This window comes from Anabrus simplex, chromosome 6 (genome assembly GCF_040414725.1).
Source record: "Anabrus simplex isolate iqAnaSimp1 chromosome 6, ASM4041472v1, whole genome shotgun sequence".
Taxonomy (NCBI): domain Eukaryota; kingdom Metazoa; phylum Arthropoda; class Insecta; order Orthoptera; family Tettigoniidae; genus Anabrus; species Anabrus simplex.
In genome coordinates this window covers 17,805,108-17,831,530 of record NC_090270.1, presented here as the reverse complement: position 1 = coordinate 17,831,530, position 26,423 = coordinate 17,805,108, and the positions used below count along the sequence as shown (strand labels likewise).

At 40.8% G+C, this 26,423-nt stretch overlaps 1 protein-coding gene across 1 annotated transcript in view; it reads right to left on the bottom strand.

Moving 5' to 3' along the window:
* LOC136875416 (SUN domain-containing protein 3) overlaps positions 1 to 26,423 on the bottom strand; it is a 205,185-nt gene that overhangs the window by 142,064 nt on the left and 36,698 nt on the right. The gene's annotated exons all lie outside the window — the stretch shown is intronic.

The following is a 26,423-nucleotide window of genomic DNA, read 5'->3' as shown; positions in this document are numbered from 1 at the left end:
AAAACACTGGTAGAAGCTCTGGTTTTCCCTCATTTCGACTATTGTGACGTGATTTATAGAGACGCTCGGGGCAAGTTATTGACCAGATTACAACGTGGTCAAAATGCATGTGTGAGATACGTCTGAAACCTACGGTACTATGACCACGTAACTCCTTCATATGACCGCCTATCTTGCCCCGACTAGAAATCCGTTGCACTGTGCATACCCTTTGCCATCTCCAAAAAATTCTTCATTCTTCACAGCCATTTTACCTTACTTCATATTTCAAATACCTATCCTCTTATCACAGTCTTAACACCAGATCTGCTAATAATTCCATCCTGGCTTTACCTACCCACAGAACTGCCATCTACGATAAATCATTCACAGTAATTGCCTGCCGTGAGTGGAACCTCCTTCCTGAAAGTATCAGGGGGTTAAGCTCTATTCGCACTTTCAAGGAAGCACTTTGGAGACATTTTATGTACCAGTAAGCATCATTTGTAAACTTGATGCTGCTACTTACAACCATTCTATTGCCATGGATGTCCTGGTAGAGAGTCTAAAATTCTTATTCGATTTGTTTTTAAAATCAAATTTTATGTACTGCCTCTTTTTTTTTTTTTTTTTTACATGGAGGATATTAGTTTAAAGAATTTATACTTTTGTTCTATCTGATTTATTTCATCTTAATGTAATCTCACCATCCTTGTATTATTATTAATTTACTTTGTTGAGATAGTGGGTTCGAATTCCACTGTCGGCAGCCCTGAAGATGATTTTCCATGGTTTCCCATTTTCACACCAGGCAAATGCTGGGGCTGTACCTTAATTAAGGCCACGGCTGCTTCCTTCCCAGTCCTAGCCCTTTCCTGTCCCGTCGTCACCATGAGACCTATCTGTGTCGGTGTGACGTAAAGCCAATAGCAAAAAAAAAAAAAAAAAAAAAAAAACCAAACTTTGTATTAGATCTACTTATTGTAAGTAATACAATGTAATATATGTATATTTCAGTTCCTGGTTAGATGGAAGAGGAGGCCTGAAGGCCTTGCCAGGTAAAATAAAACATTACTAAACTAAAACTAAATATTTCATTTTGTGTGTTTCCTATGTTTTTTAATTCATCATACATGTCTTACTGAGGATGACTCAATCCCTGATCAAAACATGTCTAATTATGTGTGAACTTTCGTCTTAATTTCACGTAAGAAATATATAGAATTGAGTAGGAGGATTAAAAATAGTTTTGTACATTTTTGTAAGTTTTTTTTTCATGGTGAAGATGGTTACTCAGATGATATTCTTCAACATAACACCATAACCAATCATCCACTCAAAAAGATGGTCCCTGCAACTTCCTTTTATCTCATTGTCTTGTTGTCAGGCAAGATGAGATTCTTTTTTTTCTTTTCTGTTTTTTTCTTTTTTTTAAAATTACAATTTGCTTTATGTCACACCGACACAAATAGGTCTTATGGCAATGATGGGATAGGAAAGACCTAGGAGTGGGAAGGAAGTGGCCGTTGCCTTAATTAAGGTACAGCCCCAGCATTTGCCTGGTGTGAAAATAGGAAACCAGGGCTTCAGGGTTGCCGACAGTGGAGTTTGAACCCACTATCTCCCAGATGTAAGCTCACAGCTGCACGCCCGTAAATGCACGGCCAATTCGTCTGGTAAGATGAAATTAACAAGTGCTTTGGTGCTTTTAGGAGAATTCCCCCTTTAACACTAGGTTTACCAAAGCGGTCAAAATGACCGTTTCCAGTTTTATTTTCTCTATCACTCTCGTTATGTGTTTAGAACATACAAACCCTTTGGTAGCTTTTATTGATATTAAGTGTACTTTTCGGCATATAGCTTCAAAAACCCGTAACTCCATTCTAGTTAGCGCTATGAGGTCATATACCTACTTTTACCGGGAGGTCATTTTGACCAGTATTGCAGTAGCTACCCCATCAGACTTTCTGTGGCATTCATTTAGAACGGGGTATCATTCTAACAAGCTGTTATAGTGTACTTTATTACCGTAGTATCGAATATAACTTTCTGTTTTGCTGCAATGGGACAGCTGTTGGCTCTTTTCAAACAATGATACAAGTACACTGACAGGAAAATATAGTCAGTATTTGTTCAGTAATAAAAGGTGTGCAATCGTAGCGAGCAGTCAATTGTCGTATTCAATCGTTACAAACATTCAAATTAGATTTCCTGATTGTTTGTAATTACCCCAAAGAAACATGTTCTCGCGTAGTCTGCAAATGAATGCTGAAATTCTGAAGCATAAGCATATAATTTCCCCATCATAATCAAGCGATGAAGCTGGGACGGATTTAGACCTGGATAATTGCGAAGACGTGTACCTGGATAATTGCGAAGACGTGTATAACTTGACAAACGGAAATAGTTCGGATAGTGATTCTAGTTCCATCAAGCCTGCAGAATTTCCATGTGAACATGAAATTACACAGCAGCCTTCGACCGCAAGGGTTAGGGAACTCTCTGCCAAATGGCAACGCACGCACACTTGCAAAGCAGCTGATGACAAAGGTAAGCCTATTTGAAGTTAGCCATTTTTATTTATGTAATTTGGTACCTCAGACTCCAGGGGTAACACAAAACAAGGCACAAAACAGAGTTAAAAGGGGAAGGAAAGAGCAAACTATACAATATAAGAAATCACTACACACTCGGAGAAACAGTAGCTGGCATTACTCGGATCTCCAATAAAAATGTACGTAAATATCAGTAGGGCCAACTAGTGAACAACAAACCGGGAAGATGAAAAGGCTGGGAACCTACCAAAGGCATGGACATGGCTTAGATAGCGGATGTTAAAAATTAAATAATTAAAAAGGAGGTTCAACCTATTCAATACTTAAAAGAAAGAAATGCAGTAATCACATTCCTATTTAAATGGGACCGGTTTCGACCTTAGTCCAGGTCATCATCAGCCGTAAAAACATGTACAATGTTTATGAATATTGGAGGTCAGTTTCACACTCTGATAGGCACAAAGACACGACACCACATTCTGTCATGCACAAAGTCACAACACTATCAACTAATATACGAAGATCAAAAATAACTTGAAGTCGCAGACGAATAGATTTGTAGTAGAAAGCCGCCAGCTCCTGGTGATCAGCGCGGCACATTCAAGGTCATGCGCTGCGGTCGAACGCCAAAGTAGAGTGGAGAATGTTTTGAAGGTCCAGAATTTGTCACGGTTGCGGGAAGTTAAGTACGTATATAAAAATATACGACGCAAATCAGTATAATTGAATGAGTACTTGTACTCCTGCTATGTTCTTAGCAGGAGCTGGCGGCTTTCTACTACAAATCTATTCGTCTGCGACTTCAAGTTATTTTTGATCTTCGTATATTAGTTGATAGTGTTGTGACTTTGTGCATGACAGAATGTGGTGTCGTGTCTTTGTGCCTATCAGAGTGTGAAACTGACCTCCAATATTCATAAACATTGTACATGTTTTTACGGCTGATGATGACCTGGACTAAGGTCGAAACCGGTCCCATTTAAATAGGAATGTGATTACTGCATTTCTTTCTTTTAAGTATTGAATAGGTTGAACCTCCTTTTTAATTATTTAATTTTTAACATCAATAATTTCAATACGGAACAATGAAATTTTTATCTTTAGATAGCGGATTCGAAATAAATCTCCGTGATCCTTAGATTTTAAAAATATTATTTACAAGATAATTTTACAAATACATTCCAAGTTATGAGCTATAAGTTCGGTGATATACATAGGTTATTTCGTAGCAGTGTAAATTCAAATTTCAAATCAAGTATACATCTAGTTACCAATGCAGTAGTACAATGCAATTTACAGGTTATCCAAAATCTAGTGTACCTCAAGTGATACAGAACTACCAGAGGCAACCCCCAAGGGAAATAATGTTAAACTACAATATACATATTTTAGTGAAACAAGAAATGGGAATGCCTCAGAAACGAACAGGTAAGTCCGGCTGAAAAACTAGGGCGTCATAAGTAACTAATTTGGTGAATCTAGGCGAGGTTAGGGCAGACTCCTGTATGAAAAGCAAATCGGAACATTACGGAAATTTTAGCAGGAACGGAATTCAAGAGTGCTTACCCGAAGAGAGTGCCATCCCGGAAACCGGGGGACGTCATCCAGATAGGCTGCTCGCAGACAGATAGACCAAGACTGACAGATTTCAGGATACAGAATTAATTCAAACACTGCCTCGCTCACTATATATAGGAAATTCCGGCCTTGGAGGCAGCCAATCAGCGTGCACGAGTTCCCTATCGCCACCTAGACTCACCAATCACAACCTTACTTTCGATCGCGAACTTTGACTAACATTCTAGAATACGCATGATCGCGAAAGTCGTATTTTTCCAGAATAGACAGAACGCATTTTCTAGAACACATACCAACAAAGTAACACACCCTGTACAAAAGTTATGTAACTTTCTGGATCTTTCCAGGAACTAAAGACAGAATTCTACTATTTACAAATGCCTATGTTACAACATTATACAGTACAGGTTAGGTCAATCAAAATAAAAACATCATATCGTATTTTACAAACAAAGTCTTCAAAAAAATACATTCCACTCGCATTACATAGTTCACTTGTAACATAATTCAGTGCACAGTGCAAGTAAGTTTGGTATTATGTTTTGCAGGTGAAGGACACACTAAGGAAGATTATGAAATTACTAGCAAGGAGCACAATATCAACTACAGAAGGCCAAGCATATGCTGTGATGAGTCAACATATCGGCGTGGTCAGCATATGACGGTCGGCGAGGAAGAAGTTGCTTTGGATGGAACTGAGCGGACTCTTGTTGATCTACAAAGCCCACCAGGCCGTCGAGGACAGTAAACTATACTGAGGGAAATCCAAGGTCCCACAGGACATGAAAAATGCCACACTGAAGGAACTTGTGCCGCTACAGCTTGTCGTCTTTTTCTTGACGAATCCAAGCTGCGCCACATTGAATGATATACTGAGGTTGGAGCCCGCAAAGTTCTGAACAATCCTGAACGGAAACTTTCTTTGGAAGAATTGGACGCTGTCATTGGTATTTTATATGCATGCGGAACTTATGGAGCTGACACGAACGTTATTGATCTGTCGTCACAGAAGTGGGGTCCTGAAATTTTCTCCCAAACTGTGACATAAAATCTTTTCCTGGATATCATGAGGTTTCTTCGATTCGATGAAAAATCTACCAGCAGGGATCACCTGAAAATTGATAAACTGGAGCTTGTATCCGTTGTGCGGGACAAATTTATATATATAATTTTACTATTTGCTTCAGACCAAGTGGGGACATTACCGGGGATGAACAGCTCTTTGCATCGAAAGCTAGATGCCAATTTATGCAGTATATGGCCAATAAACAAGAAAAGTTTGGTATGAAATTTTGTTTGGCTGTCGATGTGGAAGCCAAGTAGGTTTTCCCTATCTTGGAAAAGATGAAACACGACTCACCGATCAGACCCCAAGTGAACACGTAGTATTGCGTCTTGCTGAGTTTTTCATGAATCAGGGAAGAAGTGTGCAAAGGGAAGAAGACAATTGAAAGGTGTGCAATCTGTATGAAACTGGTCTGTGGTTAAGTTCACTTCAAAGGTGACCAAGCAAAGTGTGTGTGCACAGTGCGACAAAGTTGAAAAGCAGAAAGTGACATTCATGCAGATATGTACAGTATATAATGTAAACTAAAGTGTGTAAGAAGAACATTTTTTCTTATTAGTGTACTTATTTCTTTATTTATTTATTCATAATAGTGTTTACAAGTCATGCATGATAATAATTAAATTATGGTCTATGATGTTTTTATACTCAATTTGAACCTTTTTCTGGCACCAATATCCTCAAGAAACGAATACGTGCCACTATCGGTCAAAATGACCGCTTCGGTAAAAGTAGGTAGGAAGAATGTTTGGTAATCCTAGTGTTAAAATACAAATCACATTTATTCCCTTCAGAATAACATCAGCTTATTGGTACATAAGAAGAATGTAAAGGGAAGGAATTGTACAAATATTTATTAAAGTTAAAATACATAAGTACAAAGGCGTAGGAATGTGGCGACCCCATCGCCCAGTGGGAAACCACTGCAATCAGCTACCCAAGTATTGGTGGAAAAACCATAAAGTTTGCGGGGTACGGAGGAAATGACTATTCCCAGTCCTGAACAACTAGGATGAAATAATGCAGAAAGTTTTCTTGACTGTTTCATAAAATCATCCTTCATCTCTCATCTTCACAATTTATTGTAACTCAAAGATTTTTCCTTATCTCAAGGTGACACCTTAGACAGACAACCATGAAATGTCTTTTGAAGAAGAATTCCATTGACTGCAATCACATATTGCAGAAAAGACAGCATTCGGATGGGGTAGGCTGTCATTCAGAAGATTATGATGGATTGGACCATGAGAAACTCACTACACAAAAACTTCAAAGAATTAAACCTAAACAAATCTCTTTCTTCTCAACACACAATGTTAACTCTTTGTGCCAAATTGTAAAATTAAAGACTGTCTGTCACTGACATCATGGTCAAACATTAAATTCTTCAAGAAATAAGGAATAGTGATCAAGACCCAACAGAATCAACTACATTCTTACATGGATAAATTTCACCATCATGAAATCTACAATGTCAAAGTCCCACAGGGGGAATCGCTGTATAAAGCAGTCCCTGGAAAACGAGTGATGAAAAACTGTCTGCAGTTTGGTAATGGATTTCTAATAAATCATAGATTCAGTCAAGGAATTTAAATCTCAATCCCCCAGACTTGCAACACTAACTCTGAAATCTGCAAGATCTAAAAGATTATCTCGGGGATCTCCTGGATCAAACTTTCATCAACATACCTCCACCACACGTTAAAATTCTCCTTGGCAATTTCAACGTACAACTGGGACAAGAAAGAAAGTACCGAAATATCATTGAAAAATTGCCAGCACATAAGAGGACGAATAAAAATGGTCAAAGATTTGTTGAATTATGCACAAACCACAATCTTATCTCAAAATCAACATACTTTAAAAGGAAATCATGTCAGCGTTTTCCGGGCTTGTAGGCCGTGGTCCAGGAGCAAGTGAATGTCTCGACGTTTCACCGAAGACTGCGTTCAGCATTGTCAAGGGTGAATGAAGTAGATGTTGATTCCCATAGGGAACCTAAAATATTTGTCCTGAATGAGTAAATTTATAATACCAATATAATGGTCCGTTATTGGACATTATAAATTTTCCAGCTAACTCATTCTTTGTTGCCTGCGTTTCGCCCTCGTGTGCTAAGTTAGGCTCGTCAGTTGGGACTTAGCACACCACCCAAGACGCAAGGCTAGTGCATACTGTGGAGGAAAGGAAAGGAAACGTAAGTTATTTCATTCCCGCCGCGAGTGCGGCGGGCGGGCCATCAGCCGAACTAGCGGCTCTTGGGCCTTGCGAATGAGAAAGGGAGAGTGCGATTAACAAAATATAGCGGGTATGTTATGCACATACGTAAAATAATATCCAGAATGTCCCAGCGCAGAAGGGTACAATTGAAACAGAAAATTGTGAAAGTTCTGCAGCATTGCTTACATTGCACTACTATAACATAAAATAAACAGAATTGGCATGCAGCTCTTCTTACGCTGTAATGTTAACTCTAGACATAACGAAAAAGGAGGAAATTAGAAGAGAGTGTTCAGTTGTCCTTTGGAGTACGTCGGTAGCAAGTGCAATAAAATCGCACAAAAGGAACCATAGAGACGTAGCGAATAGTAATGCACGTGAAAGACACTTTATTGCACTTGGTAAAAACAATCATTGAGGGCGCTTGTGGCGCCGGATCGTCGAGGGTGGACAAGAGGAGCGGTACCGCACCCAGGAGCATCGGGAAAACAAAACATGAGTGGACAGTTTGCGGTTCGGTTGAAAGGTTTAGTAAGGAGCAGGAGGGTAATGTTGTAATAGGAGGTAGTAGAGGGTGGTTGTGATGTTAGTAATGGAGGTAGCGAGAAGACGAAGAAGGTCTAGGATCGGGAGGGGCGACAGGAAAGTTGGGGGTTGGGGAGCAGGTAGGTAAACCGATTGCGGGGGTGAGGTGGGTGGCGGGTCCGGTCGAGGACGACGAGGAGAACTGATGAGAGGTGAGCACACAGTTCGGGGCGGGGAGCGAGAATGTTCCACGCGGTAGTGCCGACGACGGATGCGGATGCCAGAGGTGATCTGTTTGTGGACGTCTTCATCAGACGGGAGTTGGAGGCGTACCATAAACGTTGGGCCAGCATTGTTGTAGATACGGAACACTCGAAGTGCCGGAACGCCTACCATGTGGAGTTCCCCCAATATGTCCTGTTCCGTGATGGTAGGGTCGATGCCACGAAGGACGCAGCTCGAAGACGGAGGCCGGTGAAGAACTGCGGCAGTGGCGGACTCTCCTTGGGAAGCTGGCTGAGCAGTGACGGTGAGAGTTGTGGTGGTGGTAGGGGGCTGTTGGGGACTGGGCAATGTGACGGATGGGGTGAAGGCAGGGGTGGACATGATGGGAGAGGGGTGGCTAATTGTAGGAGGAAGAGTGGAAGTACTCGGGAGGGTAAGTGCAGAATGGGTGGAGGTGGTGGTAGTAGTAGTAGTGAGGGTGGTCGTTACAGAGGTGGGGAGCGGTGGGAAATGCTGAAGTGTGCGAGGGGGACATAGATAAATGCTGGGAGGTTCGCCGGGGTCAGAACGCAACTGTTGAAGGATGAACTCAGGAGTAGGAACCACCTTATAAAGCCGTCCGTTGATGTTTACTCCACTGGTTTGGAGGGCTGTCGTGTCGACGTGATCAAAGAATTGCACCACGATCTGCGTTGACATGTCATTAGTGGTGCGATCATGTAGCCGCCTGACTGCTCGGATGGGAAGAACGTCGAAAAACTGATTTTCGTCGACAGCGGGGTCCACACCAAGAATAAGATGAAAAGTCATGGTGAATAGGGAAGGCGACAGCCAACGAGGCGTCTGCCTGTTTAATTATGCTTGGGCCGACTGAGTGTGCGCAGAGAAGAGGGCCAACCCAGCCGAAAAAAGTGTGGACATGTGAAGGATATGTTGATCGGCGATCGCACTGTGGAGGCCACTGCATAGGCTATTTGAAGCTACCAGCAGTGCCAATGCACTATGAGAGCTATGTCTCATTTCCAAAAAATAGATGCCTGCCTGGCCATCAAATGAAGTAGATGTTGATTGCCATAGGGAACCTAAAATATTTGTCCTGAATGAGTAAATTTATAATACCAATATAATGGTCCGTTATTGGACATTATAAATTTTCCAGCTAACTCATTCTTGGTTGCCTGCATTTCGCCCTCGTGTGCTAAGTTAGGCTCGTCAGTTGGGACTTAGCACACCACCCAAGACGCAAGGCTAGTGCATACTGTGGAGGCCACTGCATAGGCTATTTGAAGCCACCAGCAGTGCCAATGCACTATGAGAGCTATTCAGTTCACTATGGAGACAGAAAACGAGGGAAAGCTCCATTTCCTCGATGTTCTGGTAATGAGGACTGCCGATTTAAACTTGGGACACACAGTATACCGCAAGCCGACCCACACAGACCGCTATCTTCAGAAGACGTCCAACCACCAACCACGACAAAAATACTGAGTGATTAAGACGCTAGCTGACCGTGCTAATAGAATTTGTCAACCTCAGCACTTAAACGAAGAACTCAGCCACCTCAACAGGGCCCTACTCACTAATGGGTACAGCTCTAAAGACATTCAGCGAGCACTCCATCCCAGACGTCCAACAGCCAAGAAAAAAGAAGAGGAGCGGAAGGCAGCTAAAGCCTTTCTGCCGTATATCGAGAAAGTAACTGACAGAATAGGGAGGCTACTAGAGTCCCATGGGGTTAAAACCATATACAGGCCGACGAAGAAAATCCAGGAACTGCTTAGGTCTGCCAAAGACAAGCGCCATCCTCTCTCCACAGCAGGTGTCTACAAGATCCCGTGCAGCTGCGGCCAGGTATACATAGGGACTACCAAACGCAGCATCGCCACACGACTGAAGGAGCATAACAGACATAGCCGGCTGGGACAGAGAGATAGATCATCAGTTGCTGAACACTCGCTGCTAGCAGGCCATGACATACAGTACAGCAACACCGAAGTACTGTCTACTACTGTGTCTTATCACGCCCAGCTACAGAGGGAAGCCATTGAAATCCTAAAGCACACCAACAGCTTCAACCGTAAGGAGGAATCTGAACGGGTAAACAAAGCCTGGTTTCCAGTCTTGAAAGCTCTAACCCTGAAGGACACGATAGCCGCGGCAGACCAGAAGAAAGCAGCGGGTGATCAGCTGCCTGTCTCCGCCAAGGCAGGTCAGTGTACATCGGGCTCCCTAACGCTTCAACCATTGGCCGAAGAACAGCCAATCAGCGGCCGCCCCCCACCATAGCGGCCAATAGGCGAGCAGTGTACCATATCCTGCACTATATAAGTAGGTGGAATTACAACAGCACTTCATTCCACTGAGAGCTTTGCTGCTATCAAAGTCAGTCGGAACCCTTGACAATGCCAAATGCAGTCTTCAGTGAAACATCGGGACATTCACTCGCTCCTGGCCCACGGCCTACAAGCCCGGAAAACGCTGACATGATTTGTAATGCCGGCCGTGAAAGCCTCAATTACTACTTTAAAAGGAAACTTCACAAATTAAAAGCTTGGAAACAATCTGATTTCCAAATAGGTGAATGGCAAGTGGACCACATTTGCATGGATAAATTTTACCTTTGTGAAATTTACAATGTCAAAGTCCTACAGGGAAAAGACTCAGGGTTAGATCACTATATTGTTAAGATCAAAATAAAATTAACTCCAAGGGTTAAGAAAAGACCTCCAAATAAAAATAGAAAAAAAATTCGACCCTACCATGTAAATAAATAATAGGAAGTACTATAGGAAAACAGGAGAAGGATCTGTCAACACCAATACATTAGAAGAACTGACCACCAAACTAAAAACGATACCAAAAGAGTTAGCTCTAACAAATCCTACGAAAAAACATGAATGGTGGAATGAAGAATGCGACCAGGCAATTGAGAGAAGACACCAAGCTTGACCAAGCTCGATAGCTGCAGTCACTTAAGTGCGGCCAGTATCCAGTAATCGGGTGATAGTGGGTTCGAACCCCACTGTCAGCAGCCCTGAAGATGGTTTTCCGTGGTTTCGCATTTTCACACCAGGCAAATGTTGGGGCTGTACCTTAATTAAGGCCACGGCCGCTCCCTTCCCATTCCTATCATCGCCATAAGACATATCTGTGTTGGTGCGATGAAAAAAAAAAAAATTTCCACGAAGTTAAACCATCAAGTCCAAAATTCAGACAAATTTGTCGGCTGTAACTCGATCCGAGTTTATATAACTTCTTCCTGCATACATTGACCAGTTCAACTCAGTTTATGGATGTGTTTATGATGACTAAACAGACCAATCCTGGCATAAAACATACATCCACACAAATCACACTGAATGGATGAAGGAGAGCGGGGTTGTAATTGATGGAGTTTTCCTGCTTGTTGCTTGGCCTCTTGATGTCTGCGGCGTTCTCTTTCAAACAAGTTGACAGGGGTGGATGTAGTGTTCCACCTCAGTGAGCGGTCCACAGCACATTCTTCCCATGTCTGTATATCTATACTAGTTGTCTTCATGGTGTGTTTCAGATGGTCCTTAAAACACTCAGGAGGGGCTCCATGAGGTCTACTGCTGGAGCAAAGTTCACCATAAAGAACTTGGCGGGGAAGCCTGGTATCAACCATGTGGTGAACATGGCCTAACCATCTCAGTTGATGAGCGATGATTGTTGCCTCAATGCTATTTAGCTGCGCTTTGTTGAGAACTGCCGTGTTGGTCACATAGTCTTCCCACTCAATATTCAAGATGAAGCTCATTTTCTGTTGGTGGAAGCGCTCAAGCTTTTTGATATCACGGTGATAGCGTGTCCAAGTTTCACAGCCATACAGCAGCATGGAAATGACAACAGCTTTGTACACCATGAGTTTGGTATGCAGTTTTAGGTCATTATTCATGAAGACTCTGTGCATTAACCGTCCGAATGCTGCATGAGCAGCGCCAATTCTTTTATCAACGTCTTCTTCACAGGTACACCGTTTAGACAAGATGCTTCCAAGATATGAAAAGTGATCAACCTGTTCCAGTGTTGCGTCTAAGATGGAGATACTGAACACCTGGGGCAGGTTGTGCAAGTACCTTCGTTTTTTTTTTTTTTTTTTTGCATTAATGGTAAGACCAAAGTGATCACATGCAGTTTTAAAACAGTTGACTGACTATTGTAGTTCTGCAGGTGTTAGAGCAGGAGATGCGGTGTCGACATACTGCAGTTCTGTCACCCGGGTAACCAGAGTACGTCTTTGTGAGCGAAGTCTTGCCAGATTGAAAAGGCCTCCATCAAAACGAAATTTAATCTACATGCATAAGTTGTTTGCAGATGATTAATGCAACATGGCAGCCATGTACAGTGCAAAGAGTGTAGGAGCAAGCACACAGCCTTGTTTCAATCCACGAGTGATTGAGAACGAATCTGATACTGAGTTACCATGAAGAACCTGTCCAGACATGCCATCATGAAGAGGTTGAACCAATTCCACATAATGTTTAGGACGTCCAAAATGTCTCAATACTTTCCACATAGCAGATTTTGGTACTGAATCAAAGGCTTTTTCCAGATCATAGAAAACTAAATACAGAGGCTGCTGTTGTTCTCTTCATTTTTCCTGGAGTTGTCTAGCACAGAAGATCATATCTGTTGTGCCTCTGGAGGTTTGAAAAACACATTGAGACTCGGGTAAAATCCTCTCTGAGATAACTCGGAGCCAGTTTAATAGAATTCCTGCGAGAATTTTACCTGCAATTGACAAAAGCGGTATACCACGGTAGTTCCCACATACACTACGATCGCCCTTCTTGAAGATAGTGATGATGGATCAAATTTAGAACTAATGAAATAAAGAAAGTAAACCCATAAATTCATTAGACAAACCAAATGCATTATCACCATGTTAAAAATACCTTAGAAAGAAGAGGGTTTTAACAAAAACAATCACAAGATTATTATAAAACTTTTGGCAAATACCTTAAAAAATATGAGCCCCCAGTATTAATGCTGAGAGATAAATCAGGAGATCCTCGCAGAGATATTCAACAAACTTTTAAATTGCGATGACCCACTGGAAACGTTGGAAGTAAATACTGACACACCCATTTTAACCACTCCAGATCTAATAAATCAATAAGGTAGAATTTGCAATTAAGTAACTAAAAAATTATAAGGCAAGTGGTGAAGACCTAGTTATTGTACAAATCTGGAAAAATGCAGGGAAACCAGCAATCATAAATCTACATTAACATCTAGTCAAAAAGTGGATCACAGAGAAAATCCCAGAACAATGTACCTCAGGTGTAATCCATCCAATATTCATAAAAGGAGATAAAACTAATCCAGACAATTACAGAGGAATAACCCTTTTGGACTGCACTTACAAAATTTTCACCCGCATAATTTACAATAGGATAAAAAACATTCTGGAACCACAACTTGGAGAATACAAAGGAGGATTTCGTCCATACAGGAGTTGCCCAGGCGAAATTCTCAGCCTGAAACTAATAATGGAATATTACAAACACAGAAATAAACAGTTGTTTATTTCATTCATAGATTTCAAAAAGGCTTATGATAAAAATCCCCAGACCATAAATTAACAAAAATTATTGAACTAACTTTAACCAACACACTTTCAAAGGTAAAGTTTAGGGGAGAAATGTCAAATGCTTTTATAATAAATACAGGCCTCAGGCGGGGTGACCCACTGCTTTTTAATGTGGCTGTAGATTACATCATGAAAATTTGGTTAAAGGAAAACTCACCTAAAATCAAAATTGGAGCAAAACCCACAAGGACAAACTGCCTAGGATTTGCAGATGATTTAGCTCTCTTAGCCCTTGACATGGAAGAAGTCCATACTCATATCACCAGTCTCCAGAAAATTGCTTTAAAAATAGGAATACAAATATCCTTTGAGAAAACTGAGATCATGTCAATAAAACCCCTTGATATAAATGAAGTTATAATAATGATCAAAAAATTAACATAGTCCTACAATTTAAATACCTTGGCAAAATCATTATGCACAACTTAAGCGAGAAAGCAACATGGATAAATAGAACCAACAAAATGAAAAATGCACAATTTCTAACCTGGTCAACATATAAACAAAAAATGCTTCTCAATAGACACTAAGATCCAACAATAAAAAACTGTAACTTTGCCCGAAGCCACTTACACTTGCAAACCTTGTTCCAAATTAAAAATAAAAGGAGAACTGATCAACTCCTCAAAACTGAAAGAAGAACTATTAGAACTTGCATAAATAAACAATACCAAGTTGGAGGAGTTTGGAGAATCTTCCCCAGTTAAACTGTCTACCACGAAATTGACCCGGTTACCAGCACGATGAAGAAGAAAAGAATCTCTTATTTCTTTCACATCTTACGATTACCAGAAAACAGGATTTTATAACAACTAGTGATGAGAAATCTGGAAAAGAAGACAGGTGGACATTGGATCAAAGAAATTCAAGAGGATCTCAAAACAGCTGGACTCGAAATTAAAGATGCAGAGAAAAAGAATAAAATTACCACCCTTCTTAAGAATCACTAATTTCCAACTGAAATGATGCACAGTAGAGATTTCAGACAAATTAAGAACACTGCGATCAGAACGAATGAAGAAGTACCGGGCAGGTAAGAAGAATCAAACAGTACAACCCTCAAAGAAAAATTTACTTGGAAGACTCAATTGGTCCAATGTGAATAATAATAATAATAATAATAATAATAATAATAATTGTTCCAGGGTTTTTCATGGAACGCAGAGGTGAAAGAAGGTGCTGGGGTGAATGGGTCTAACTACAATGTCAAGAATTGAATTTAAAACTTAAACAGAACTTCATACATGACAAGATTTTCATGACAATATTGCAGGTACAAGTAGCAATCGTTGAACAAGATTGGGAAAGAATCAAAGATTTAGAACCTTAACACCTTGGGCTTTAAGCCCCTAGCTTTACATTTCCTGAGCTACAAGTTCAAACTTATAAAGAGCAGCAATTTACCCAAGGGCAGAAATCCCCCTAATTCATGGAGCACTTGCTCCCAAAATACAATGTCTAGCCTTCCAGACGCACTCGGTACAATCATAAAAGTAGAAAAAGAGCTAACAGGCTATCAGTTTCTTCTAGCCTATTCAAGGCAATATCAGAAAATTACAATCACTCGCCATCAAGGCACAACTTACAAATTGAAAGGTAATGTTGTACAAGGGTATCTAGTACCCAACCTACAGGGCCTTTTGCAGAAAAGAACAAGTTAAGTAAATGGCCCGAAACACAAATTGAATGGAGGCGTATACTTGCACTCCTAGATATGAACACTAAAAGAACCTAAGGGGCTCTAGGCTGACAAAACAGGGGCTATTTCCAAACTACTGAGGTGACTCGTATAGGAATTACATTAACCAATTACAGAATGAAAAACAGTTATGAAACGCAGTTACCTCAAACCAAGATGAAGGGGAGCTCGATAGGGTACATCACTCTCTATCCCCGATTTACAGTTGATTTATGAAGTTTTTACATTAGCCGGCAGAAAGTTACATTTTTAGAAAGGCAGGTTACATAGTTAACGACTCGGACCTTTCCCTCGAGTTAAACTGCGGAGTAAGCAAGAAAGAAAGATGTTATGGGGCCATTACCTTGTAGATGTACTGCCGACCAATGAAAGAGGCCGCCCGCCTCCTGCTTTGACACACACACTCAATAAGATGACGATCAATTGGCCAAGAAACGTGAAAAGCCACAGTTTATAAACCCCCAGGGACGGTTCGAGATCAGTCAGGAGAAATCAGGACACGCCCTCTTAATTTTATTGGCAGATCCAAAAGTAACACAGAAAATCGAACAAGAAGCCTGTGATAGGTTGAAAATTAAGTACAGAAATTCGTGATTGGCTAAATTCAAATCTGGCAGAAATAAAAAGGAAATACTGCCAACCCAAAAATAAATGAACATCAATCAGAAAAGAAACTTATGAATACAAAACTTCTTTGAATTGTAACTTCTTATACCTGGCACCAGGGTGCATGAACATAGTTTTTTGTGGTGTCCTCTGTGAAAGAATGTCCAAACTTCTTGATGAATGTCAAAGAAATAAAGTAGAAATTCACACAGGTTAGGAAACTGCACAATAAGAAATTTACATCATATATCTATGGTGACATCTTCTGAGTAAAGTTCCAAGTTGGTGTAGTTTCAGTTTCCCTGTTTTACCAATAGAGGAGTTCATTTAGGCGCTGAATTTTAAATACACGGCATTGAGGTGTACCTCCCGGTACAGGCCTCCCCCCCCCCCACCAAATGTCCTTTCTTTTCTTGGGGCGACACAGATGAATTTTGAAAAAATAGTTTCCAGTTGAAGAAAATTTCTAAGCCTTTTTTTTTTTTTTTTTTGTAGTAGATAGTTGAAAACTTGTTTAACTTCAGTTTTAGAGTGTCCTTAATGTTGTAAAACATTAACAACATGTTGATAGTTTTGACGGCAAGACCTGCCGCCGCTGCCGATACCCAGTTGAGGTCGCCCGGACCTCTCAAGTACCCTCAGATACACCTCTCCCGCTACTATGAGAGGGGTAGTCATGGTGATGGTTGCCGCAGATTAGAAGTAGATGTGCAGTCCCCAGATGAGTTGGTGGTAGGGCCCTTGTTTGGACATCCTCGTATTAGCAAACAAGGGCCCTTTACTCAACATAATGGAAAATTACTACATACACCTAGACCAATACTTTAATGCCAGTCACAATCTCAATGAAATCTCAGAGAAACCCAACATACTCTTCGATCTATTTATCACTTTCCTCAGAAACAATAATGCAGCCAACCTAAACTCAATCCTAAATTTAATCAAAGGTACTTTTCCAAGACAATTACACTTTCTCCCGTACTCTTCAGCCCCACCTTAAGCCCTCTTCCTAAGCCATATATAATTTTATATATGTCATTTCAACACAAGAACTTACTCATTTCCATGATTATAATTTTTACAACACCCCATTTATACTTTATTCTTTGTTAAAAACCTCTTAATATGTATATTCCTTGTATTATTAACTATTACCATAATATCTCATTTCACTTGTTATTCTTTAAAATAAAATTTTCTTAGGATTTCGCCAAAAGTGATCTTTGCTCCAATACGGCTGATGATGACCCCTAGATGGGTCGAAACTAGTACCGTGTAATTTATAATTTTGTGAATATATTTTGTATTGAAAAGGTGGAAACGTTTACGTTGTTATTATTATTACTTATATATTATTCTCAGTTCAATACGGACCAAAAACATGAAATTCATAACCATTAACAGCCAGAGATGGTTGAGGATAATACGCCGAAGTAGTTACATGAGATATAGAGAGATCAAAACAGAATTTACGGAAGAGGTTGGATGTAAATGCTTTAGCATTATCAGAAACTATACATTGATAAGGACCAAAGGAAGCAAACATGATATTTAAACAAGAAATGGTGGACTGAGCGGTAGCCAGCTTAGTCGGAAATAACCAGGAAAACCTAGTGAAACCATCTACACACACGAGAATGAATTTGTTGGCATTCCCCTTTGATTGGGGGAAGGGTCTGACATAGTCTATATATAGAGGCGCTCCATGGGGCGGGACGCTTGATGAGAAGATAATAGACCTAGCTTAGTGGACAAGGTGGGCTTACTAAGCAAGCAAGATTTACAAGCTTTTACCAATTCACGAATTTCACCATACATACCTTTCCAAATGAACATTTCTCGGATCTTTTCCAGAGTTTTGAAGATGCCTAAATGCCTCCCTAATGGGGTCTCATGATAATACGTGCAGATCATAGGTACAAGCACAGCTGGAACCACTACTTTCATCTTTTGGTCATGCCTCGACGGGCAACACAAAACCCCGTTCCTCAACACATTAGGGATGACATGTTCCCCAGAAGAAAGGGTTTCAATAATAGGGGCCAGCACAGGATCTTCACGTTGATATTTTTCAATATCCCTAAACAACATGGGGGCATCAGTTAGAATGGCATTAATGCCCGAAGGTATGGGCGTGGGAAGAGAAGAACTATCATCCTGTACGGCGGTCTCCACATCATGAGAAAACATGCGGCTTAGTCCATCCGCAACAACATTTTCAGATCCTCTAATATGCCTAACATCAAATTGGAAAACATATACCCTGATGGCCCAGCGGGCTATACGACCAGTGCAACGCAGCCTAGCTAAGACCCAACTTAAGGCTTGATTATCAGTTTCTAGGTTGAACTTGACATGTTCCACATAGAGGCAGAACTTCTCTAATGCAAATAAAACAGCCAAACCCTCAAGTTCACAGATGGAATGTTTAGCCTCTTGGGCTGATAATGTCCTAGACGCAGAAGCTATGGGTCGTCTTCCGAGTTCAGTTTCCTGAAGCAGGACAGCAGCCACCGCCGATGATGAGGCGTCGGTTTGGACAATGAATTTCTTGGAGAAATCAGGCATAACAAGGACCGGGGCATTACAAGGAGCTCATTTCAGATCTTCAAAAGTGGCTTCTTGAGACGGTCCGCACTCAAATTCGACGCCTTTCCTACGAAGTAAGTTCAAGGGTGCTGCTCTGTTAGCGAAGGAATAAATTTCCTGAAGAAATTCACCATGCCGATGAACCTGGCAATGCCTTTGATGTCCTTAGGAGGTTTGAAATCATGGATGGCCTGTGTTCTTGAATGATCGATCGAAACACCATCGGGCAACACAATATGCCCTAGGAATGACACGGAAGGTTTAGCAAAAGCTGCCTTAGATAACTTCACAGTCAACCCGGCCTTACGAAGGCGATTAAGGACCTCTTTTAGATGATTAAGTGTTCTTCAAAGGTCTCAGAAAATATGATGACATCATCAAGATAGTGATACAAGTATTCGAATTTGATGTCGGAGAAGATCCAATCTAGCAGTCTCGTGAGCACAGCTGCCCCCGTGGGGAGCCCGAAAGGCACGCGGTTGTACTCATACATGTTCCAATCCGTGGCAAAAGCTGTTAGATGTTTCAATTCTTCAGCTAGAGAGATCTGATTGTACGCCTGATTGAGGTCTAAGATGGTGAAGAACTTAGCTTTCCGAAACCATGAAAAACAAGGGTGAAGGTCGGGAAGAGGCACAGATTGTAACACCACCTTCTGATTTAAAGCCCTGTAGTCAATCACAGGCCTGAAGCCACCCTGGGGTTTCGGCACCAGGAAAATGATAAAGAAGCCGACTTGGAGGGTCGAATAATCCTGTCCTTGAACATCTGATCGATGATCTCCTTGAGAGCCTTCATTTTAGGAGATAGCCTATAAGGTGGAAATCTAACCAGGATCGAATCAGTAACCTCAATCTTGTATTCAATGAGGTCAGTAACACCAATCGTATCGGAAAATACATCCGGAAACGACTGACACAACTTACGAATACAATCAGCCTGCTCCTCAGGTAGATGTCTAAGGTCTAACAACATCTCATCCTGGGCAGGCGAAACAGATGAACATGACACAGAATTACACTTGAGCAAAGGAGTTTTACAATTATTAGCAAATTTGAAAGTGTATGACTTGCTCTGAATGTCGAACACTAGACTGGTATGAGACATGAAGTCTGCTCCTAATATTATACAAGTGCTTAGCCACAAACAGTTTTATTTTCCAAGTAAATTTAAGCAAAGCAAAGCAAAGCAAAGCAAAGCAAAGCAAAGCAAAGCAAATTCATCTCCGTACAGGCCATGAAGGCCCTTGGAGGAGTGGAAGGTAAAGGCTTCCACCATTGTTAACCTCGGCACGTGATGGGGTAGAGTGGTTAGCTCTACGCCTAGCCGTCTATGCCCCCAGGAATTAACCTGGCACTCATTTTTGGTGTAGGCTGAGTAAACCTCAAGGCCATATGCACCTCCGGAAGTGGAAATCTCATTTCTTAAATTTTACGACTTCCTGACGGGGATTCGAACCCACGTCCTTCCGAGCGAACTGAGCCCGCCTTTACCGCCTCGGCCAGGCAGCCCCTCTCCAAGTAAATTTAGAAATACGAATTTTGGCAAAGATAAACCCTAAAATTTCTAAGGGAGAAGAATTAGCCGAAACGCATTGGACCAAAGACGAACAATAATTAGAAAATTTACAGACCGACTTTAATTTCGAATACCATTCAGCCGAAATAATGGAACAAACACTCCCCGAGTCCAATAGAGCTGTAATGGATTCACTATTCAATTCCACTTTGAGAAAGGTACATGTGCAGGAGACTCCGCCGCAATCCTAAGGCATTCTTTAGGGCATTAAAATGTGGGGTTAGAAGAACTTCAAAATATGAAGTATTGAAGCTTCCACCTAATCATATTCACTTCATATTTGTGAATATAATCAATATGGAAATGAAACTTATAGATTATGATGTTAGAAGAACTTCTACATTTCTCCGAGCTTTCGGTGGGTTTAACGGGGGCTGAGCATTGGGGAGATGAATTTGCTGACTCAGCCGATGACACTAGTCACTTTTGATTATTTGAGGTAGTGGAGGTTACACCAGAAGTTGAGCAGGAGGGGGTGCTATTGGCATTAGGGCAATTTTCAGCGATATGAGTAAAAGAGCCGCACTTGAAACACCCTTGCGATGACCCTGCCCCATTCTTTGTCATACTGGATTTAATCAAAGGGCTCTTGTTATGCAGATGATCTGTCGACCCACAAGCATAGCATTTGTGGATGGTGAAAGTTCGGCGAGGCTGAGGCCGAAAATTACTCGAAGACGGAGGGGGCTCCTTAGCGACTCGTAAGGTGTCGGTATACCTAACTCCTTCAGCTGAGACAGCTATAGCCTCTAATTCTGCAAAAGGTTTGAGGACGCGCCGCGAAACACAGATATGACCTATAAGGCGGGGAAATGCCTTCAACAATGGTCTGTACGATTTGATCTTCAGGGAAATGAAGAGCGAATACCCTGGTGTAGAACTTAATGTCCTGGATGAAGTCTGCGAGATTTTCATCCAGTCGCTGTACTCTGTAATAGTACTTTTGAATTAAGGAAGACATGGCTCGAGACGGAATGAAATTAGCCAGCAGATGGGCGTGAAAGTTCTCTATAGAAGATTGTTCAGCTATTGCTCTGACTATTTTGTCCGAGAAGACACCTATAGAGTAAGGGTAAATAATTTGAAGAATTTTAGAAGGAGAGAGAGAAAGCACTAGAGCGTGATCTTGAAATTCAACTAAGAATCTTAAAAATGAAATGACATTATTAGTAGAATTAAGGGAAAACTTAGAAATTCCCCAAACCAACATAGCCAAAGAATGAGGCAAACTACTGAACCCAGGTAACATAATTGGTAACGGCCTAGGAGGTTGAGAATTCTCCGACAAAGCATTGTTTAAAACGAAAGGGGGAATTGATTTACGATGATCAGACTCCGTTTCCAATGGGGCAGATGTTTATTGCGCTGCTACAGATTTCCTGCTTTCTACATTCTTGAAAGTCTTCCTCACTCATGATGTTTACCACAGTGGCTTGGTCGGTTTTGGGAGTAGCTGCCCCAGTTAACAATTGACTAACTTTATTGGACATTTTTGATATATGATCAACAAACTCACCTCCTTAGCATGATCTTCCTTTAACTTGAGATAATAGGTCCCTAACCCTATCATAAAAATGGAACAATCTAGCTTGTACTCTCTTAAGTTGATTGGGAGATGGATCAATTACTTCAAAAAACTTACTACAGAAGCTAGCTCAGTGGTGTTATCAGGGATAGTGGAGAGAGCCTCAACAATTTCCTTCTCTCCCAAAGTTGAGATACAAATTGGTAATTCAAGGGATTCCTTCAGTTTGGTAGTATCTGCTGCAACCGTGCCTCCAGATTGAACATTCCTGGTAAGCAATTCATAAATTAATTCCTCCTTGCACAAGTAGCTGGGATGGAGGACTTCACGAGGGCCAGAAAGAAAATTTAAAAATTTAGAAGAAAAAATTCCAGCAACCAAGAAAATTTTTAGAGTTGGAAACGGATATTATGATTAGCCGTCAAAAAGGACTTCATTGAGACCCATTCAACCACGCTCTGCTACCACTTGTTCCGGGGGTTTTCGTGGAACGCGGAGGTGAAAGAAGGTGCTGGGGTGAATGGGTCTAACTACAATGTCAAGAATTGAATTTAAAACTTAAACAGAAGGTTATATTTTCAGAACTTCACACATGACAAGATTTTCATGACAATATTGCAGGTACAAGTAGCAATCATTGAACAAGATTGGGAAAGAATCAAAGATTCAGAACCTTAACACCTTGGGCTTTAAGCCCCTAGCTTTACATTTCCTGAGCTACAAGTTCAAACTTACAAGGAGCAGCAATTTACCCAAGGACAGAAATCCCCCTAATTCATGGAGCACTTGCTCCCAAAATACAATGTCTAGCCTTCCAGACACACTCGGTACAATCACAAAATTAGAAAAAGAGCTAACAGGCTATCAGTTTCTTCTAGCCTATTCAAGGCAATATCAGAAAATTACAATCACTCGCCATCAAGGCACAACTTACAAATTGAAAGGTAATGTTGTACAGGGGTATCTAGTACCCAACCTACAGGGCCTTTTGCAGAAAAGAACAGGTTAAGTAAATGGCCCGAAACACAAAGTGAATGGAGGCGTATACTTGCACTCTTAGATATGAACACTAAAAGAACCTAGGGGCTCTAGGCCGACGAAACGGGGGCTATTCCCAAACTACTGAGGTGACTCGTATAGGAATTACATTAACCAATTACAAAATGAAAAACAGTTATGAACAAAGTTACCTCAAACCAAGACGAAGGGGAGCTCGATAGGGTACATCACTCTCTATCCCCGATTTACAGTTGATTTATGAAGTTTTTACATTAGCCGGCAGAAAGCTACATTTTTAGAAAGGCAGGTTACATAGTTAACGATTCGGACCTTTCCCTCGGGTTAAACAGCGGAGTAAGCAAGAAAGAAAGATGTTATGTGGCCATTACCTTGTAGATGTACTGCTGATCGATGAAAGAGGCCGCCCGCCCCCTGCTTTGACATACACACTCAATTGGCCAAGAAACATGAAAAGCCGCAGTTTATAAACCCTCAGGGAAGGTTCGAGATCATTCAGGAGGAATCAGGACACGCCCTCTTAATTTTATTGGCAGATCCAAAAGTAACACAGAAAATTGAACAAGAAGCCTGTGATAGTTGAAAATCAATTACAGAAATCCGTGATTGGCTAAATTCAAACCTGGCGGAAATAAAAAGTAAATACTGCCAACCCAAAAATAAATGAACATCAATCAGAAAAAAAAACTTATGAATACAAAACTTCTTTGAATTGTAACTTCTTATACCTGGCACCAGGGTGCATGAACATAGTTTTTCGTGGTGTCCTCTGTGGAAGAATGTCCAAACTTCTTGATGAATACCAATATAATGGTCCGTTATTGGACATTATAAATTTACTCATTCAGGACAAATGTTTCAAGTTCCCTATGGTAATCAACATCTATATTCTTGATGAATGGCGAACAAAACCAGTAGAAATTCACACAGGTTAGGAAACCGCACAATAACAAATTTACATCATATTTCTGTGGTGATATCTTCTGAGTAAAGTTGCAAGTTGGTGTAGTTTCAGTTTCCCTGTTTTACCAATAGAGGAGTTCATTTAGGCGCTGAATTTTAAATGTGCGGCATTGAAGTGCACCTCCCGGAATAATAATAATAATAAGAAGAATACCGGGAGGTACACCTCAACACCGCGCATTCAAAACTAGCGGCTAAATGAACTCCTCTATGGGCCAAACAGTGAAACTGAAACTACACCAACTTGGAACTCTAATCAGAAGATGTCACCACCAAAATATTATGTAATTTTGTTATTGTGCAGTTGCCTAACCTGAGTGAATTCCTCCTTGTTTTGTTTGCCATTCTTCCAGAAATTTAGACATTCTTACACAGATGACACTACTAAAAACTACGATCATGTACCCTGGTGTAAGGTGTAAGAAATTATAATTTAAAGAAGTTTTGTATTTCTAGGTTTTTGTAACTGAATGATGTTCATTTATTTTTGGGTTGGCAATTCTTCCTTTTCTTTCCACCAGTTTTGAATCTAGCCAATCCCTAATTTTTGTTAATTAATTTCCAACCAATCCCGTATTTCTTCTTCACTTTGTGTTTAACCAATAAAATCAAGAGGGCGTGTCCTGATTCATCTTGAATGATCTCGAACCTTCCCTGAGGGTTTATAAACTGCGGCTTTTCACGTCTCTTGGCCAATTGATCGTCATCTTACTGAGTGTATGTATCAAAGCAGGAGGCAGGCGGCCTCTTTCATAGGTCAGCAGAACATCTTCAAGGTAATGGCCACATAACTTTATTCTTTCTTGCTACCTCCGCAGTTTAATCCGAGGGAAAGGTCCGAATCTTTAACTATGTAACAACTTTTCTAAAATGTAACTTTCTTCCAGCTAGTGTAAAAATTTCATAAAATCTTTAACTGTAAATCGGGGATAGAGAGAGATGTACCCTCTCAAGCTCCCCTTCATCTTGGTTTGAGGTGACTTTGTTTGGTAACGGTTTTCTGCCTCTAATGTGTTAAAGTGTTTCTATACAAGTCACCTCAGTAGTTTGGGAATAGCCCCTGTTTCACTGGCCTAGAGGCCTTTAGGTTTTTAAGTGTTCATTATATTGGAATGCCGTGTGCCTCCATTCCTTTTGTGTTTTGGCCAGTTATTTAACGTGTTCGTTTCCATGAAGGCCCGGTAGGTTGGGTATTAAATACCCCTGTAAAAGTAAGTTCAATTTGTAAATGGTGGTTTGGGAGACCAGAGATTGATGTAATGTTGCCTTGAGTAGGCAGTAAGAAACTGAGAGCCTGTTAGCTCTTTTTCAAGTTTTGTAACTGTAAAGTGTGCCTCTGAGGAGGCTAGATGTTGTGATTTAGGGAGCAAGTGATCTTGAATTAGGGGATTTCTGCCCCTCATTAAATAATACCTCTTCCTTTTGTAAAATTGTAAAACTAGGGGCTTAAAGCCCAAAGTGTTTCCCAATCTTGTTTAAGAATTGCTATTTGTACCTGTAATATTGTCATGAAAAATTGTTAAGTTTGAAGTTCTAAAAATATAACCTTCAGTTTAAGTTTTAAATTCCATTCTTGACATTGTTGTTAGGCCCATTCACCCCAGCACCTTCTTTCCCCTCTGCGTTCCACGGAAATCCCAGAATAATAATAATAATAATAATTTTTCATGTTCAGAAGCCTAGTTCCACGCTCCAATCTATTTTGTTTGCAGGTGTTTATAGGTAAGACCAACAATAGAATACCAGATTTCCAGTTGTTGTACACAAGAACTCAATATTCTATCATACACACACAGGCTTCTGAGGGACATGAAGTTCCTGTGCCAATCTTACAATCCTCTTCCATCCTTTTTGATCTCCAGCCTGCTCTTCCCAGTTATCAATTTGGAGGGTCCAGCATACCTGGTTGATCTCCTTCTTCCAGGTGCTTCGGGGTCTTCCTGAAGGTCTTTTTCTATTAAGAGATCCCTTGTATAGTTCTGCTGGTGCTCTATTATCCTGCATCCTCAGTACATGTCCAGCCCAGCGCAGTCTGTTGGATTCTATCACACCCATTATAATGTGTTGTTGAGCGAGGGTGTAAATCTCACAATTAGATCTTTTCTGCCAGCTTTGAGAGATAGGATAAAACCATGGTCCAAATATTTTCCTATAAACTTTATTCTCAAAGACTTGCAACTGCTGCTGCTCTTCCTTAATTATTCTCCATGTCTCGGAACCAGACAATATTCTATCATCATTATTATTATTTTAATTTTTTTTGCAAGTTGCTTTACGTCGCACCGACACAGATAGGTCTTATTGCGATGATTCATTATTATTCAAAACTAAGGGATCCTATGGTGACCTCTGGTATTCATTTGCCCGGTTTTTGGAAATGTCATTTTTACTAATGAACTGCTGCATGGTAAGGTTACAAAGGAAACTGCAAAAACCAATGGGGGCACTATAATGAAGTGTTCTGGGCAAGATGAGGAGCGAGGCAGTTTACCATTATTTTCCTCACTGATCCAGAAAGTGCTATCACAACACAATCAACCCTATGAGTAACAACTTTCACAGCATTCCAGAGTACTAGTCATGTTCTGCAAGTTATTATTCAGCACCACCAAGACCTCATCAACTTCCATTTTGTCACAGCCATAAATGCGACTGAAACTTCAGTACAAGCTACAATTTACTAT